This window comes from Neolamprologus brichardi, chromosome 22 (assembly GCF_056152115.1).
Source record: "Neolamprologus brichardi isolate AB-2024 chromosome 22, ASM5615211v1, whole genome shotgun sequence".
Lineage (NCBI taxonomy): Eukaryota > Metazoa > Chordata > Actinopteri > Cichliformes > Cichlidae > Neolamprologus > Neolamprologus brichardi.
The window spans coordinates 34,713,800-34,730,000 of record NC_142124.1 but is presented as its reverse complement, the minus strand read 5'-3'; the positions used below and the strand labels follow the sequence as shown (position 1 = coordinate 34,730,000).

General features: G+C 44.7%; 1 protein-coding gene across 11 annotated transcripts in view; it reads right to left on the bottom strand.

Annotated features, from left to right (window-relative positions):
- The window catches only part of epb41a (erythrocyte membrane protein band 4.1a), a 60,635-nt gene extending 48,073 nt beyond the window's left edge, over positions 1 to 12,562 (bottom strand). For all 11 annotated transcript variants that reach the window (XM_087834523.1, XM_087834512.1, XM_087834520.1 and 8 more), the window contains exon 1: positions 12,417 to 12,562. The gene's annotated coding sequence lies outside the window, so the exon portion shown is untranslated. The remainder of the gene's footprint in view (positions 1 to 12,416) is intronic.
- Positions 12,563 to 16,201: the final 3,639 nt, after the last annotated feature.

Here is a 16,201-nt window from a genome sequence, read left to right as displayed (position 1 = left end):
ACAGAGAGACAACAAAAACATCTGACCTGACATTATTACATCACGTTATCATCATTAAGATGCTACACTGGGCTGCAGGGTCAGGTTTTCACCACTATTGCTAAAGGGCTGAAAGCTACACTCTCACTTTCAGACGATGCTAATGGCAACATAAAACTGGTGGTGACTGCTGGACGTGTCTTCTGGCAGAACAGTCGTTTTCCTGTCTGCTTGTCACAGTGATCCCATCCGCAGCTAGGTTTGGGATTAATGTGGTCCTATGGGAATTACACCAGGTGGGTGGCTGCATCACCATCAGCTGATGAAGCACAACGGTCAGAAATGTTGCTGCTGTAGCACCCCCCGTGCACAAACACATCCTCCAACCACACACACACATATTTTGCTCCATTGCAGTTTATTTCACACCTCAAACATTTAGTAAACAATTAAGCAAATACAAGGAAACTGCAATAAATCACAGGTAGCAATAAAATAAACTACTAACTCTTTTACGCTGCGTCCACACACGGAGCTGTTTCTATGTGTTTGGACCTTTCGTCCACATGTAAACGCCGTTTTGAATCACCGAAAACTGAGATTTTTTTTAAAAACGCTGGAATACAGAGTTCGTCACGCAACGTCAAAGGTATGTGCCTTTTTTCACGTCACGCTGTGCGTCACGTTGTTGTTTACATGAGATGAATGACCATAATATCCTATTAGAGCGATTAGAACATGCTGTAGGTATTACAGGTATTGCACTGCAGTGGTTTGTATCATATCTATCTAATAGACTCCAATTTGTGCATGTAAATGGAGAGTCCTCTTCACACACTGAGGTTAATTATGGAGTTCCACAGGGTTCAGTGCTAGGACCAATTCTGTTTACATTATACATGCTTCCCTTAGGCAGCATCATTAGAAGACATAGAATACATTTTCACTGCTATGCAGATGACACCCAGCTCTATCTGTCCATAAAGCCAGATAACACACACCAATTAGTTAAACTCCAGGAATGTCTTAAAGACATAAAGACTTGGATGGCCGCTAACTTTCTGCTTCTTAATTCAGATCAAACTGAGGTTATTGTACTCGGCGCTGAAAAGCTTAGAAATATGGTATCTAACCAGATTCTTACTCTGGATGGCATTACCTTGGCCTCCAGTAACACTGTGAGGAACCTTGGAGTCATTTTTGACCAGGATATGTCCTTCAACGCACACATTAAACAAATATGTAAGACTGCGTTCTTCCATTTGCGCAACATCTCTAAAATTAGAAATATCCTGTCTCAGAGTGACGCTGAAAAACTAGTTCATGCATTTATTACTTCCAGGCTGGACTACTGTAATTCATTATTATCAGGATGTCCAAAAAACTCACTGAAAAGCCTTCAGCTAATCCAAAATGCTGCAGCAAGAGTACTGACAGGGACTAGAAAGAGAGAGCATATTTCTCCTGTTTTGGCTTCCCTTCATTGGCTTCCTGTTAAATCCAGAATTGAATTCAAAATCCTGCTCCTCACATACAAGGTCTTAAATAATCAGGCCCCATCTTATCTTAATGACCTTGTAGTACCATATCACCCTATTAGAGCACTTCGCTCCCGCTCTGCAGGCCTACTTGTTGTTCCTAGAGTATTTAAAAGTAGAATGGGAGGCAGAGCCTTCAGTTTTCAGGCCCCTCTTCTGTGGAACCAGCTTCCAGTTTGGATTCAGGAGACAGACACTATCTCTACTTTTAAGATTAGGCTTAAAACTTTCCTTTTTGCTAAAGCATATAGTTAGGGCTGGACCAGGTGACCCTGAATCCTCCCTTAGTTATGCTGCAATAGATGTAGGCTGCCGGGGGATTCCCATGATGCATTGAGTTTTTCCTTTCCAGTCACCTTTCTCGCTCACTATGTATTAACAGACCTCTCTGTGTTGAATCATATCTGTTATTAATCTCTGTCTCTCTTCCACAGCATGTCTTTTATCCTGTCTTCCTTCTCTCACCCCAACCAATCACAGCAGATGGCCCCGCCCCTCCCTGAGCCTGGTTCTGCTGGAGGTTTCTTCCTGTTAAAAGGGAGTTTTTCCTTCCCACTGTCGCCAAAGTGCTGCTCATAGGGGGTCATATGATTGTTGGGTTTTTCTCTGTATCTATGAAGCGCCTTGAGGCGACTTTTGTTGTGATTTGGCGCTATATAAATAAAATTGAATTGAATTGAATTGAATTGCAGAATGGCAGATAGAGACGAAATCCTGTTAATCTGAATGTCTGCAGGTTTTACACGCAGTTACTGTCCCTCTGTTTACAAAGGCAGAGGCGTCACGGTAGGGCTGGGCGATATATCGAGTTTTTTAAAAATATCGATATATTTTTATACGAGATATAAGATGTGACCATATCCTTTATATCGATATATACGTTATAATTATAGTTGTGGAGCCACAAGTTTGCCTCTCTTTCGTCCACTTTTGTCTCTACGCAACATTACTCGGCCTCGCCCCTCCTTCACTGAACACAACTCCCCCTCCTCCCCCATCGCTTCACCTGCAGGCAGCGACAAGATGAACACGGCAAATCTCCGTTAACGAGTTACTGTGCATCGCCCCGTGCGCGGGGCTGGACGCCGTCAACGTGTTAGCTAGCTAACCACGCTAACGAGCTAACCACACTAACGAACTAACCACGCTAACGCCCACAGGGGCTGCACGGCCTAAAATCCTTTAATTTTCTCAAAAGTTGACAGCGCGCCTTATGTATGAATTCTGGTTGTGCTTGATGACCGCGAACCGATTTTATGTGGTACACGGCGCTCAGCAATCTGTCAAAAATGTTTTAGTACGACTTTGGTCAGCTATGGAGCTGCACCACTTGATGGATTGTCGGAGCATTACGGCTACCGAGGAGCCTCGCGGAGTGATACGCACTGTGCTTCAACGTAATATTACCGTATTGTGTGTGTATAAGGGCCATAAATGGCACCTGAAGCGTATTTCAAACTGCAGGCTGTCAGTCACACAGCAGAAGTTGGGAACAGAGCAGCTGGGAAATCTGTCTTTGTTATTATGCTCAGCGTCTGTTAGTTTACATTTTGACTGCACAATTGTGAGCTCTTTGTTATGCACAAAAACAACAGTTTTCTTTTATTTATGGAGCATTATTATTTAATAAATGCTCATAATTTATTTTTGAGTAGTTTTTTTCATGTACATCTATGCTGTATGTTAATAAAAGTGCTCGTGTGACATCTGGGACACAGCTTTGACTAAGAACTCTCTTTTTGTTCTTACTTTATGGCTTTAAAAAAATATCAAGATATATATCTTATATCGCCGTCCAGCTAAAAAATATCGAGATATGAATTTTGGGTCATATCGCCCAGCCCTACGTCACGCTGTAATTATTTTACATGTAGTTGTTTTTTTCCTGTGTAATAATGTTCAACATTGCTATCAATACATTTTTCAAAAAATGTCTCTCTGTGCAAAATGGGTTCAGAAACATAAACAGCTGTGGGATCCTGTTAGTCTGTGATTTGAACCGAGGGAACAAATCGTGGCAGGATCAGCCTGATGTTATTTGTATCCTGTAACTTTACTGTATAAAGAGCAAACATCTCCAACATGTCAGGAGTAGTTAGTCATTACAACAAGTGTTTGTGAACTAAAAATCAAGAATGTGGGATCCTGTTTGTCCGTGATTTGAACAGCCCAGCGCTGCTCCTGACGAAGGGAAACTAATTCTGTCACAGAGACCGTCGGCACCTGTGCAGGTGAAGCCAAAGGGAGGATGTGCTTCACCATATTTTCTAGTCTTTGGCTCAGCATGAAGTTGGTTTGGAAACATATTCAGCGATGCTTCATCTCCTGCTTTGCGTTTGTGTGGGCGCCCCGTCAAAAACCTGTCCATGATGCTAGCAGTGTCCAAGCGTTGTTTTTGTTTTTTTTCATACCCCTGCAATGGCTCTGTGCCCCCCCCTAGGGGGCGGGACCCACACTTTGGGAACCTCTGATCATTGTTAAGAGATGAAAAGCCATCGAATCAACTGATCATATAATTTATTATGAAACAGAAAACTAGATTGTTTTTACAGGAGTGATCAGTGTGTGAATTCAAACACTTGCTGCATGCAGGTCCTCGGCCTCTTCAGACTTTCCACAGGCATTGCTGCTTTCATTGATACTTTAGCACTGCTAACCTGATGCGATTAGACAAACTTTAGATACAAACTACATCTCTTGTTTACATTATTCACTCGGGGCTCTGTCTGTTGCCCCACTCAACAGGTTGCAAGTTCAACTGGAACCTGAGATCCAAAAACCCGTCACTGCTTTATTTTTACAGATGCATTCAGTCTTTTGTTTCTATTCATGATTTTTCACTTTGAAATACATAAACTAGACATGCTAACTGAAATTAGCAGACTAATGGTGCAGACTGGTGGAGGCAGGGAACAAACCACCAACCTTCCTCCAGCAGGTAACCTGCTCCACCTCCTGAGCTACAGCCACCTCGCAGCTACCTTCAAGAAGTGTTTAGTAAAACCCTCTCATTCCTACCTCACAGACCGTACGATTGCACAACTGAACTATTCCTTGGAGCTTCACTCTCCACCAGACTTCTCTGCAATGTGTCCGGACCCAAACGAGCGGCCATGGAAAAATGGATGGGCTTGTGCATAGATTATCATTATAATATATTATAGATTATCAGGGCCTGACATCACAATCAAAGACAAGTGTCCACTGCTTTTGATGAACTCCATGTTTGACACTCTTCAGAGCTGCTATTTTTACCGAACTCGACCTCCGCAGTGCATCCGACAAAGAGATGAATGGAAAACCGCTGCAGTACACCACTTTGAATACCCGGTGATGCCGATTGGGCTAACCAACCCCGGCTATTTTTCAAGCTTTGGTATGTTCTCGGGGATTTTGTGGACAGGTTCGTGTTTGTTTACCCTAGATGATGTTCAGATATTTTCCAAGACTCTTGAGGAACACCATGTGGCTTTTCTCACGTCATCTCCGTCCTGCAGAGGAGAACTATGATGTGGGTGACAGGGAGGTGTTAGTAGTAAAGCTCGCTCTGAAAGAATGGCGACATCTGTTGGAGGCAGCCGAGCAGCCGTTTGCTATCTGGATGGATCATAAAGACCGAACTTACCTGAGGACAGCTAAGAGACTGAGTGCACGGCAGGCACGTGGGTCACTGTCTTTGCCAGGTTTAACTTTTTTATTTCTACCATCCACGCTCACGGAGCATCAAACCCAATGCATCATCTCGCCAGTTCGCCACCGACACAATCGCTCTGAGGTCCCAATCATTCTCCCCGCTACAAGCAAGACTGGGTTTATTGCCTGGGATGTGGAGGACGCCATTCGCCGGTACTGGAGATTGAACCTGATCTGGGTATTGGTCTCGTGAATCGGCGCTATTTACCTGCAGCAGCCCGTTCCACGACCGGGTTCACGCCGCCAAATTCTCATGGTGGACCATTCCATTTCCCCATCATGTCACGCTACACCTGCAAGCCAGTGAGCCACTAGAAAGCCATTCAGTTGCCTTATCGCCTCATCATCAGCATTTCTCTCCCTCTGTTTCAGTGACCTCTCACCCACGAGCCGTGACTGCTTCAGACTCCTGTTAGATTCTCATTTCCTGTTTCCTGTGCTTAAGTGTTACTCTTGTGTCTTTGTAAATAAAACCTACCAGTTTGCCTCCGTCTGCATTTGGGTCCATTTTCACGCACGAGCCCTGCTGCCATAACAGGAATATTAGTCTCTACTATTTCAATTTGTCAGTTAAAATCAGGACAGACAGGTTGTAACACCTACAGGCTCATAAAGATGATGGTGAGAATCCTTTCTGGCTTAATACCAGGACCAACACTTCCAAGACACTGGAAGCTAACCCACCTAAGTAACTAACCAGAATCTTTGTGTAAAAAAGTCAAACGTTAGTGACCAGGGCTCAGCTGGAGAAAATATGTTTACATCCATGGATAAACAACGTTGTTCGTGCATTATCATCTCTGTACTGTGTTTTACTGCAATTTGGTCATAAACTCGATCATTTAATGACTTGACATCCTGACCAGAAGAGAAAATGGTAAATTAATAAGATTAAAGCACTGCAACAGTTCCAAGTCAGCAAGAAACAGAAGGAGACCATGGTGGTGGATGAAGTCCCCAGGGTGGAGAACGAATGCTTCTTTGTGAAGGTAAGAGGTGCCAGGGCTGGACGTGATGGGACACCACTTTTAACAGGTGCCTCAGATGGGCAGAGATCTGAAGGATGCCACACAAGAAGCTCAGGTTTCTCATAAGTGCTGCCTACAACTCCCTTCCATAGCCCTGCCTGTGTAGTAGTGTTTACTATGGCAGCTGGTGTCCTGTAGGCAGGACAGCATGGCAAGTCTGCAGCATGTTTTCATAACAAAAGGATGCAACAATGAAAAGGAGAAAAGATGGCGCTGGCCCAGGGCTGCTTCGGGTGGCAAGGAAGTCAGGAAGTCCTCAAGATGTGTAGTGTGATGGCACACTTCAGAGTCAGCTATCTATTATTGTACGATCTACTGTACAATACAAAGCGCCTTGAGGCGACTGTTGTTGTGATTTGGTGAAACAGCCGTTTACTCTCACACACTGAGATCTGTCAGTTAAAAAGTCTAAACTCCAACCAACGAGATTAAAATCAAGTTTAACCTGGTTAAGAAGTTTATCAACTAAAGATGTGGCTGGATAGCCGAGCATGAGCTTTAGCTTTAGCATGATGCCAGCTGGTAAAGACTGGCAGATATTTGGTGAACCTCAGGGAGAAGCTCCTCTTCACAAGAGATATAACAACGCCTCTCCGCAGATATAGACGACCGAACTGGCAGAGGCCAGGCACCTGACTGCAAAGCCAGGATTTACCCTGTGGAGGCTGGGTGTCAGGACATAGTGGGCAAAGCAGCTGCAGCTACTTCATGAGTGACCGGCCCAAACCTGCAGAGAGCCATGAAGCATTAGGAGAGGAGGCTGAGAAAGCAAGCTTTGGGCTCTGGCTCTGGTGGAAGGATGTCGGTTAGTAGGCAACACCAATAAAGGCAGCTGTTGGGGGTGCCACAGAGACATCCCCGGTGTGCCACTGCCCCCCACTGGGAGATGTACTGGGATAGGGGGCAAACATCCATGGATGGCGACCTCCAGTTGATGTGGTGGTGTGAAGACTCCATGACACTTAAAGCACCAGGGAACAACTTTGTTAGCTGACCAACGGGTTTCGGCTTGTGGCCTGCATCAGGGTCATCACAAAATACCAAACAGTGTGTGTTTCAATAAAACAAAGAAATACAGGCGAACCAGTCACACATCCACGCATAAACAAGCTGACCAATCAGCATTTAAGGGGGTGGTACTGGCTGATTGGTTGGATCAGAGCCCAAACAGGCTCTGGCCTGAGCCAGGACAGATTTAGGGCTTCAGTTGATGACCTTGCAGCTGACCTTCTGGCACTGGCGGTGACATGACTGGCTTAATGGCAAAGCAGGAAACATGCATTAAGCATTACAACTCTTTGATGTGTAGTATTATTTCCCAGCTGACTGACTCATTCCACAGTTTTATTTATCCGAATGCAGTAGCATTTAAAACTATTCTAACTATATATTCTCACAGTGACTGTACTGATTCTCATGTATAATTGAAAACTGACATTATTGACATGATGTGAAAACATATAAAAAATTACAACTGCAACCACTGCAAAAAGACATAAACACATTTTTGAATGCACTGAATTTCCAGTTGCTACACAGCCTCAGTGTTTGGATACGCTCACGGTCTCTGATCTATTTTAAGGTATGCTCATAGACTAAAGGTGGAAAGCCAACACGACTAGCACATGAAGTTCTAGAAGCTGCTGGCAGCCCACAGTGCTGAGTGGACACGGGCGCAGCGGCACGAGTGCTGACAGGACAGAGTGCCACAGCTCCAGGTGCACCGACGAGCGTGATGAGAACTAAACGCTGTTACAGTTCACATGGTCGGTTTGGTGCGATAAAGAAAAAGTATTTAATTTGTGCTGCTGTGTGTGAAATGATGCTGCCAAACACACTGAGCGTATCAGGAAGTAAGGAAGAGGTTTCAGCAGCGTTGAGCCGCTGTTCTTAATGAAAGCCTTTCGGTGTTTCTTTGGACATTGGCTACATTTTAACTCATTTTCAGTCCAGTCTTTGAACATATCACCGTCGCCAGGAGAACAGTGTTTTGTTTTGTTGACCTATGAATCAAACGTAAAAAACACACCGAACTCAAAGGATGAACCTGTGATGTGTCTAACACATAACTCAGCAAACAACACATTTTAAACTGTATCTTTAGGCTCTATGTTACCACACAGACCTTTTCTCATTTCTGTGGTTCTATGAAAAATGCCAAAGATAACCCAGTTTGACAAACAAAACATAACAAGGTGATTCCCAAAGAGTTACCGAAATTAGGCAACTCAGCTCAGTTTAAAGGCGAGTGAGTCAAGTATGGGACAAATGAACACGGTGTAGGCCTGAAAAAAAGATTTAGAATATTGAACAGAAAATGTTGATTTAGACAAATATGGTCTAAAAACAAAAAGAATATAAATGAACAAAGATGATGCGTTGTAGGGTCGCCCTTTAAGCACTGGCCCAGAGTTTCTCAGGAACACGCTGCTCACACGTGGCAACACAACAGGAAGCAACAGTGTAACACTCGGCTCAGCACTTCACACCTCGCTAAATGGTGACATCACGGTGGCCATCTTTAATGTACAGTTTATGCTTCAGGCATAAAACACCGTCAACTAACTAGAATAATAAATATTGTATAAATGAAAGTTACAAGGATAACAAAGAGATACATCTGTGACGTGAGACATATTTGGCTTTCTAAAAAAGCAACGATATCACAAGCTGCTGAAATATAATCGACACGTGTTTTAAAGCACATTTACAATTTTCAGAAGGCCCAGTTAGCACCAGTTAGCACCAGTTAGCACCATTATAATGGTTATAAGACACTTCTCTGTCTTCTCTGTTTGAGGTGTGGAAAGACAGACACAGTATTACTGACATTGTCACAATAACCTGCTCGGGCTCCATGTCTGATGCTCGTCACAGCCCGCAGTCGCTGTGCTGTAGAGCGCCAGCTGTCCTTCCACCCTTGAGAGACTTGATCACCGCCTTGGTCTCGTCAGAAGTGAAGGCACCAGCGTCCACAACGAGTTTTTCGGCTCATCATCCAACAAAGGCATATCTGGGGCAGGTTGATTCAGGAGATCTTTGAAGTGCGCTACCCAGCGCTTATCTTGGTCTTTCTGCGTGAGGAGAGGTCTGCTGTCAAGGTGACGGTAAGATCGCGCACAATCCGGAATAGCGTTCTTGTATCGTTCCGATCAGCAGCTTTCCGCTCGACCCATTCGCGTTTATCCCTTCGACAGCTTCACCTGCCGATCGAGGCGTCGGTACCGCTCCTCTGCTTGCTGTTGTTCATTTCTGTCTGATCCTGGGCGATTTTCTTCGTCGTTCATCGACTAGCTGCCGTGTTCAATCTTGGATTCAACGTTCCTCGAAGGTCCCTCTTCACCGACCGATGGCATTTTCGACGCTGGCCACCACGGCGGTTCGAAGGGCAAGTGGAGGAGGGGTTAAATGAGTCAGAGTGTAGTGAGATCACAGAGCGGTAGAAATGCTTCATATAGTGAACAGTCACACTATATAATGACGTCTTTGATTTAGTCTGAAAGCACTGATATAGACACAGATTTTAAGGCCTGTGTTTGGGCACATAGTGGCCCAGTACCCACAGTCACAGTGACACATCCATATCATCAGGTGGATTTCTAGGTTCAAATTAGCGACATGAAGTGATGTGACAAGACAGAGCAAGCAGTTTAAAAGAGGTGCTAAGGTTTAGGCTGAAAGGAAGGCCCGGTTAGGTCGAAACATCAGCAAAGAGTAAAACGAACTTAAGTGTATCTGTATTTCTGACTGTGCCTGTGTCAGAGCGCTAAAATTGAGCTTAAGCGCTAAAAGCGGCTTTAAAATAATCTGGGTGGGATTAAAGGCTGCAGTGTGCAGATGTGGAGCACAGAGGATGCTGATGTTAATCAGTAACTACTGCATGAGCCTCCCTCCTCACACTCATGAGCTACACAGTGCCGCCGTGTTTGGGGACAGAAAAAAACATTCGACCTGACCCAGATGAATCTGTGGCAAGGATTCATCGTTATCAGCGAAGGAAAAACAAGTTCTGAAACACAAACCACGTGAATCCACACACAGCATCAGTGTGAAGAGAGGGCAGTGTGGGGTCACACTGAATCAGCGTCAGTGACAACGATGGAGGCAGAAACAACACACAGCTCTGACTGAGCCTCTGAGGGCAGGTGGAGACCATCGTTCAGTTAACAGTCATTTTAATGACCTTTCTTTCTGATGAAAGCAAGACAATAACTAAATAAACACTAATAATCGAAGGAAAGAAACAAGAAACTTTCATTAACGAATAAATAAACAAAAATCCTGCAGAGACAAGATCTCCTCAGAGGTGCTCGAGGTGCACAGGAAGTCAGAAGAAGAACCTTCCCACGGTTAGGTGGACACATCCAATGTGTTTGTCATGAGTAAGTAGCGCGTGACTGTAATCAGATTACTTTTTTAAAGTAACGAGTAATGTAAGGGATTACTATTGCAGAAAAAGTAGTTACATTACAGTTACATTCCTGTAAGCACGCTGTGACGTCCGTGGCAGCAACAGACGAGGATACCATGGAGTGATGGAGAGAGTACGACCGTGCAGTGTTTAAAGTGTGGAAGTAATCACATTACTGTGAGTTTGAATCTGTTAAAAGTGACAAACATCAGCGTCTGCTGTTCACTCTGTGGGAACAAAACTTCTTTCTGCAGCGAAAAAATCAAACTTCAAATCTGAGCGCGCAGCGAGCACGCCGCCACGGCAACAGAGAAACCCCCGGACCCCCCCCACTGACATGACCGCTGTGGGCAAACCTCCACCCGCCCCACTCCTGATAAACAGGTGACAGTAGATTTAACAGCTGCTGAGTCTTTGATTCTATTGATTTTCTGCTGAGTTTTACTCGCATCTATTTGAAAGAGTGTCAACACGAAACATGATTTATCTGCTGGAACATGCAGACAACAGGTTTCCATTAAACACATTTCTTCCAGTGTTGCAGATAATTTAATATTTGTTGATGCATAAAGTTAAAAAGATGAAACTAATAAATAAGTTTAAAAAGACTTTGATTCAGTTTAATATGATGGATTATGCAGAAACAGTCGAACACGGCTGAAAGGGAACACTGCTGCTTTGTTACTTATTCAACTAAGTAACTAATTACTTTTGAAAATAAGTAATCACCAATGTAACAGGATTACTTTTTGGAGATGTAATCAGTGGTTAGTAACTAATTACTTTTTTCAAGTAACTTGACCAACACTGCTGGTCTCAGAATGATGTTTCTGTTCTCGTGCAGCTCTGTGAGCTCTGGTCTCAGATCAGCACCTCGTGCCTCGGCTGCTGTCGCCGTCTGCAGCTCGGTTTGAAGCTCCGTGCACACCGTGGTTATTATGAGTGTTATTTGAGTTACTGTTGGCCACGATACTGACGCTCGGTTTGAACTTTGACATGAGTTAGATATTTGTGATAATGAGCAGTTGAACAGGTTCAACAGTCACACTTTGCTTCTTTGACAGTGAGATGTTTGAGGCCTATAACGCATCAAAACTGCAGAGACACAATAAAATCACCATAGATCTTGAGAAACAGTCTGCAGACGTGTGTCGTGTTTATTGCCTTGTTTCAGTGTCTGACTTGGAAATTGGATGAACATGAAGTAGAGTGAGATGTGTCTGCTGTGCTGTGACAATAATGGCAGCATGTAGCAGACAGCAGCGCTGTAAAGCCACCGAGAGCATCCACACCTCGTCGCTTTCTTCTGCTGCGCTTGAACTGAAGTGAAGAACTTTTCTCCGTCTCACCGGACAATAATTAAAGAGTCCAGTCCTGATGATGATGATGATGATGATGCGCTGCAGGCCCGGGTACCACAGCGCGGTGCTGTTCATGCTCATAATGTATGACAGCACGAAACGGAAGCATCTCTCGGTGGTTGTGTAACACGAATGTGCGGATTGCGGTGGTCACGGATAAAGAAGTGCATCCGCTCATGCTGTTACATCATCGCTGTATCATCAACACGACCTTCTACCGTGCACAAACCATCCAAACTCCACTAACGCGGTTTTTCTGAGCTGTTTTCCTGCATTTTGCTGCCGTGACTCAGTCAACACTACAGCGGCGCTGAGCGTGGGACAATAAAAGGGGCGGTAGGTGTACCTGTCTGCAAATGGCGCTGGATGTGTGCGTGAGCAGCTCGTGTGATGCTGGATCACTCACCCGCTCAGCTCAGAGCATCCGAGAAGAACAGGTCCTATTTGAAAGCGGTGTCAGCGTGCACTCGTCCTCACAGGCATCAGTTAGAGACGCGCTCATTCATCAGCGTTATCAGGCGGCTTTAACAAAGTGTTTGGGTACCAGGCGCAGATGGCACTGTGCCCTGAGCGCTGTCTAACAGACAGCGGTACGTGCAGGCTAGAGGTGCGTGTAAGGACCGCTGTCATGTCAGCGCCCGATCACAACAACAGCATAAGGCAGACCTGCCCTGCCCACACACAGCAGTATTCAACAGCCTTCATATATTCAGTCAGTTCTGGGACCTGCTGTATTCTCTGGATACTTATATAGCACTTTATACAACACTGAGCACCACTGTGCAATAAACCACACTGTAAACATATAACACTGTTTATTTATTTCTCCTGATCTGTACACTTAAAATACTGTTCATGTGTCTGCACTGAGTAGGAGCTGCTCTGCATCTCACTGTGTACAGTGACAGTAAAAGGCATCTGTTCTGCTTGTATGCTGCTAAGGATATCTGGCATGCAGGCCGGGCAGCCACCGAGCTTGTGATTAGTAGATGACCTGCTCGACCTCCTGAGCTACATCCAAGTAAACAGAAACAATACCTCTGCAGCTTAGAAACAAAGTAGCTAAAGAGAAAGCAGCCTGTAAGACAACAATGAGGGACAACACGGCCCACTCTACACCCTCTGCCACCCCCTTCCTTCTACAGAAGGGTGGAGTTTTGAATGTAATGAGACCAGTGTATATGTACAAGTAGCCAATGCTAGCAGAGCAGACAGCAGCGTTCACCAATCAGAGCGCAGGAAGCTGCTGCTCCTGGCAGAGCTCCACCATCAGTAACCAAGGGTCCCCGCCATGAAATCAGTGCATCCATCATCAGCGAGCCGCTGGAAGCAGCAGCAGCTAGAAATGAGCTGAAATGATGGTTGATTTCCTCTTTCTGATGAAATCTGAAAGCAGCCTGCATTGGACAGCTCGTGTGGCGAGCAGAACGATCTCACAGGTATCTGGACACTCGCTGTTATATAACAGGCTGTAATAGGCCAACAATCACATGTGAAACAAGCAGCCATTATATTACAGCCAGAGCAGCTCGTGGACGAGCTTTCCTCTGAGGAAGAGCGCAAACATGCTTATTCACGCTTTCTCCCCAAAGCAGAATTATTGGTGCGCTGCATGACGCCAGGAACCAGAGACCTCTGACACGGTGTCTGTACGGCGGCTACAGCAAACTGGTGATGTGCCATACCACTGATTCCCTTTCCGTAAAATCCAGGGTGGTATCGACGATACTGATCCGATACGATACTCTGTACAAAAACTTAGTGTTTCATTGTATTTCATAATACAGTATATAATTGCATTATGTAATAATAATATATCTTCATAATGATTACAGGACATCAGACTACTTCTTCTCATTGCTTAATGATGCAGAATAATCACATAGAAATAAAAACCTGAAGTTGTGTTATTTGAACACGTTGCCTGCCTGCAGCCCTAAAGGACTCAGAGTCGTCTGTCTCGCCCTAGCAGCACCTGTCCCTGTCCTCCACCTGTCCCTGTCCTCCACCTGTCCCTCTCCTCCACCTGTCCCTCTCCTCCTCTTCAGTTCGCCTCAACATACGCTCGTCATATTCTGTGATATGATTTACTCTGAGGTGTTTGACGAAGTTGCCACATGTATCGCAAACCATGTCTCGGCTGTTTGTGGAGGTAAAATACGTCCACACATGACTCCAATTACACTCAGCCATTGTTGTGAGTGCGCACACCAGGGGCTGTGACACAGTTATACAGCCGTGTTTCACACATGACTATGAAAGGCGGAAGAGGAAGTAGTTCCTTCCAATTTAGACGATCCGAATGATATAGTTTCTTTCCTGTTAATGAAAAACTACAAATTTAACCCAGAGTACTAAAATATCGATATTTTAATATGAGAATCGATTCATAAATTACTGGTATCAGAAGAATCGATATTTCAGTATCGATCAGCAAACAGTGAGCAGCAGTTATCAGTCAGCAGCAGTCAGACTAGATCAGGTAAAGATTTATTTTACATGTGGAGGAAAGCTTTAACTTTTCCAAAATCCTTCAAATATCTCTCTTTATAAGAAAAGTGCTGGAACGAGCTACATGAACAATGCTTTCAAAGGAACCTGATGTTTTTGGTATGCAGTGATAGTGTCTGTGGGACAAATCCAGTCTACACATATGTGTTTTCATACATATGTATGTGTGTTTTTACACATGTGTAAAAACACACATGTGTGTAAAAACACATATGTGTAAAAACTGGTGTGTAAAAACATATGTGTAAAAACACACATGTGTAAAAACACACACAGCGTTCACAGTTAAATTGTCTTTATTGTACAGATTTTGCACACGATGCCTCCTCCTCGCCACCTCGAGCTTCCTGTTCGGCACCTCGTGTTTCCCAGGGCAGCTTGCAGCTGTGCTCTCGCACGCCTCCCTTCGCCGTCCCCAGCGTCACTAAAAAAGGGAGAGAGTTGGTCAGCCTAATTCCCTCCACCTGGCTCACTGTAGCGGATCCAGAGACCACAGCCTGCCATGTCCTATCAGTCATTAAAGGCCATTTCACTCCTTTTAGTTCAGAGTTATTGGTGGTTTACAGTCAGCTCTTTGTGCTTCTCCTGAAAGTTCTTAAAATGAAACATGTCTTTAAAATGTATTTCAGTAAAAGGACAAACATGCCGCCTGAGTCGGCACAAAGGAAGCGCGTACCAAGTAAGCTGTGAGACACGCCCCCACAGATACAGCAACGTGGTTATAATTGCCATATCTAAGCCAGCTCATGTGCTTTTGTCTGAGCACTGGTCTGTTCACCACACTGCTCCTCACATCGGCACTCTTTACAATCAGATCTGTCCTCGCATTCACACAGACGCTCCTTCCCCCATCACTTTACAAAAGGCCACCGTTGCAACCCCCTCCTCCTTCACTTGCATCCTCCAACCCCCTCCACACAGGAGCAGGTGCTAAGCCAGACTGTCTGCTGAGGTGAAGCGTCAGCCATTAAGAGAATTAAAAACAATCCTAAAATGTACAGGAGTGAAATTAAAATGAGGCAATGTGCTCAGACCTTTTTGTTCCACTTAAAAGACGTGCTGCAGCATTTTGCACAACCTGCAGACGCCTCATGGACGCATCACTAACCCCACAATGAAGCGTGTTACAATAATCCAGCGTAGAAGTAACAAAGGCATGGATTACTGTCTCAAAGAGCTGTTTCGATAAGATGGGCTTTATTTTGACTAATTGCCTCAAATGAAAAAAGCGAGATCTTACAACAGACCTGGCTTTCAAGGTTAAGATCTGCCTCCATTTAAACTCCCAGATCAGTGATGACTGGTTTAATACACTGTGCCAGCGAACCAAGATCTATAGTAGTGGCCTCAGAAACGCCACCAAAAACCAGCACTTCTGTTTTCTGCTCATTAAAATGTGAAAGGTTCAAAGCCATCCAGGCCCTTATTTCATCAAGGCATCTAGCAGAGGGTCTACTGAGAAGCCATTTATCTTTATAAGTGGGAAATAACAGTGGAGAGAAATCCCATGTTTCCTGAAAATAGAGCCAAAGGGTTGGAGATATAGGGAGAAAAGAAGCAGGCCTAAAACTGAACCCTGTGGGACACCACACTGCAGAGAAGCAGCAGACGATACAAACTCACCAAGTTTCACAGAAAAGGTTCACTCTGCCAAACAGGATCTGAACCACTGCAGTGCGG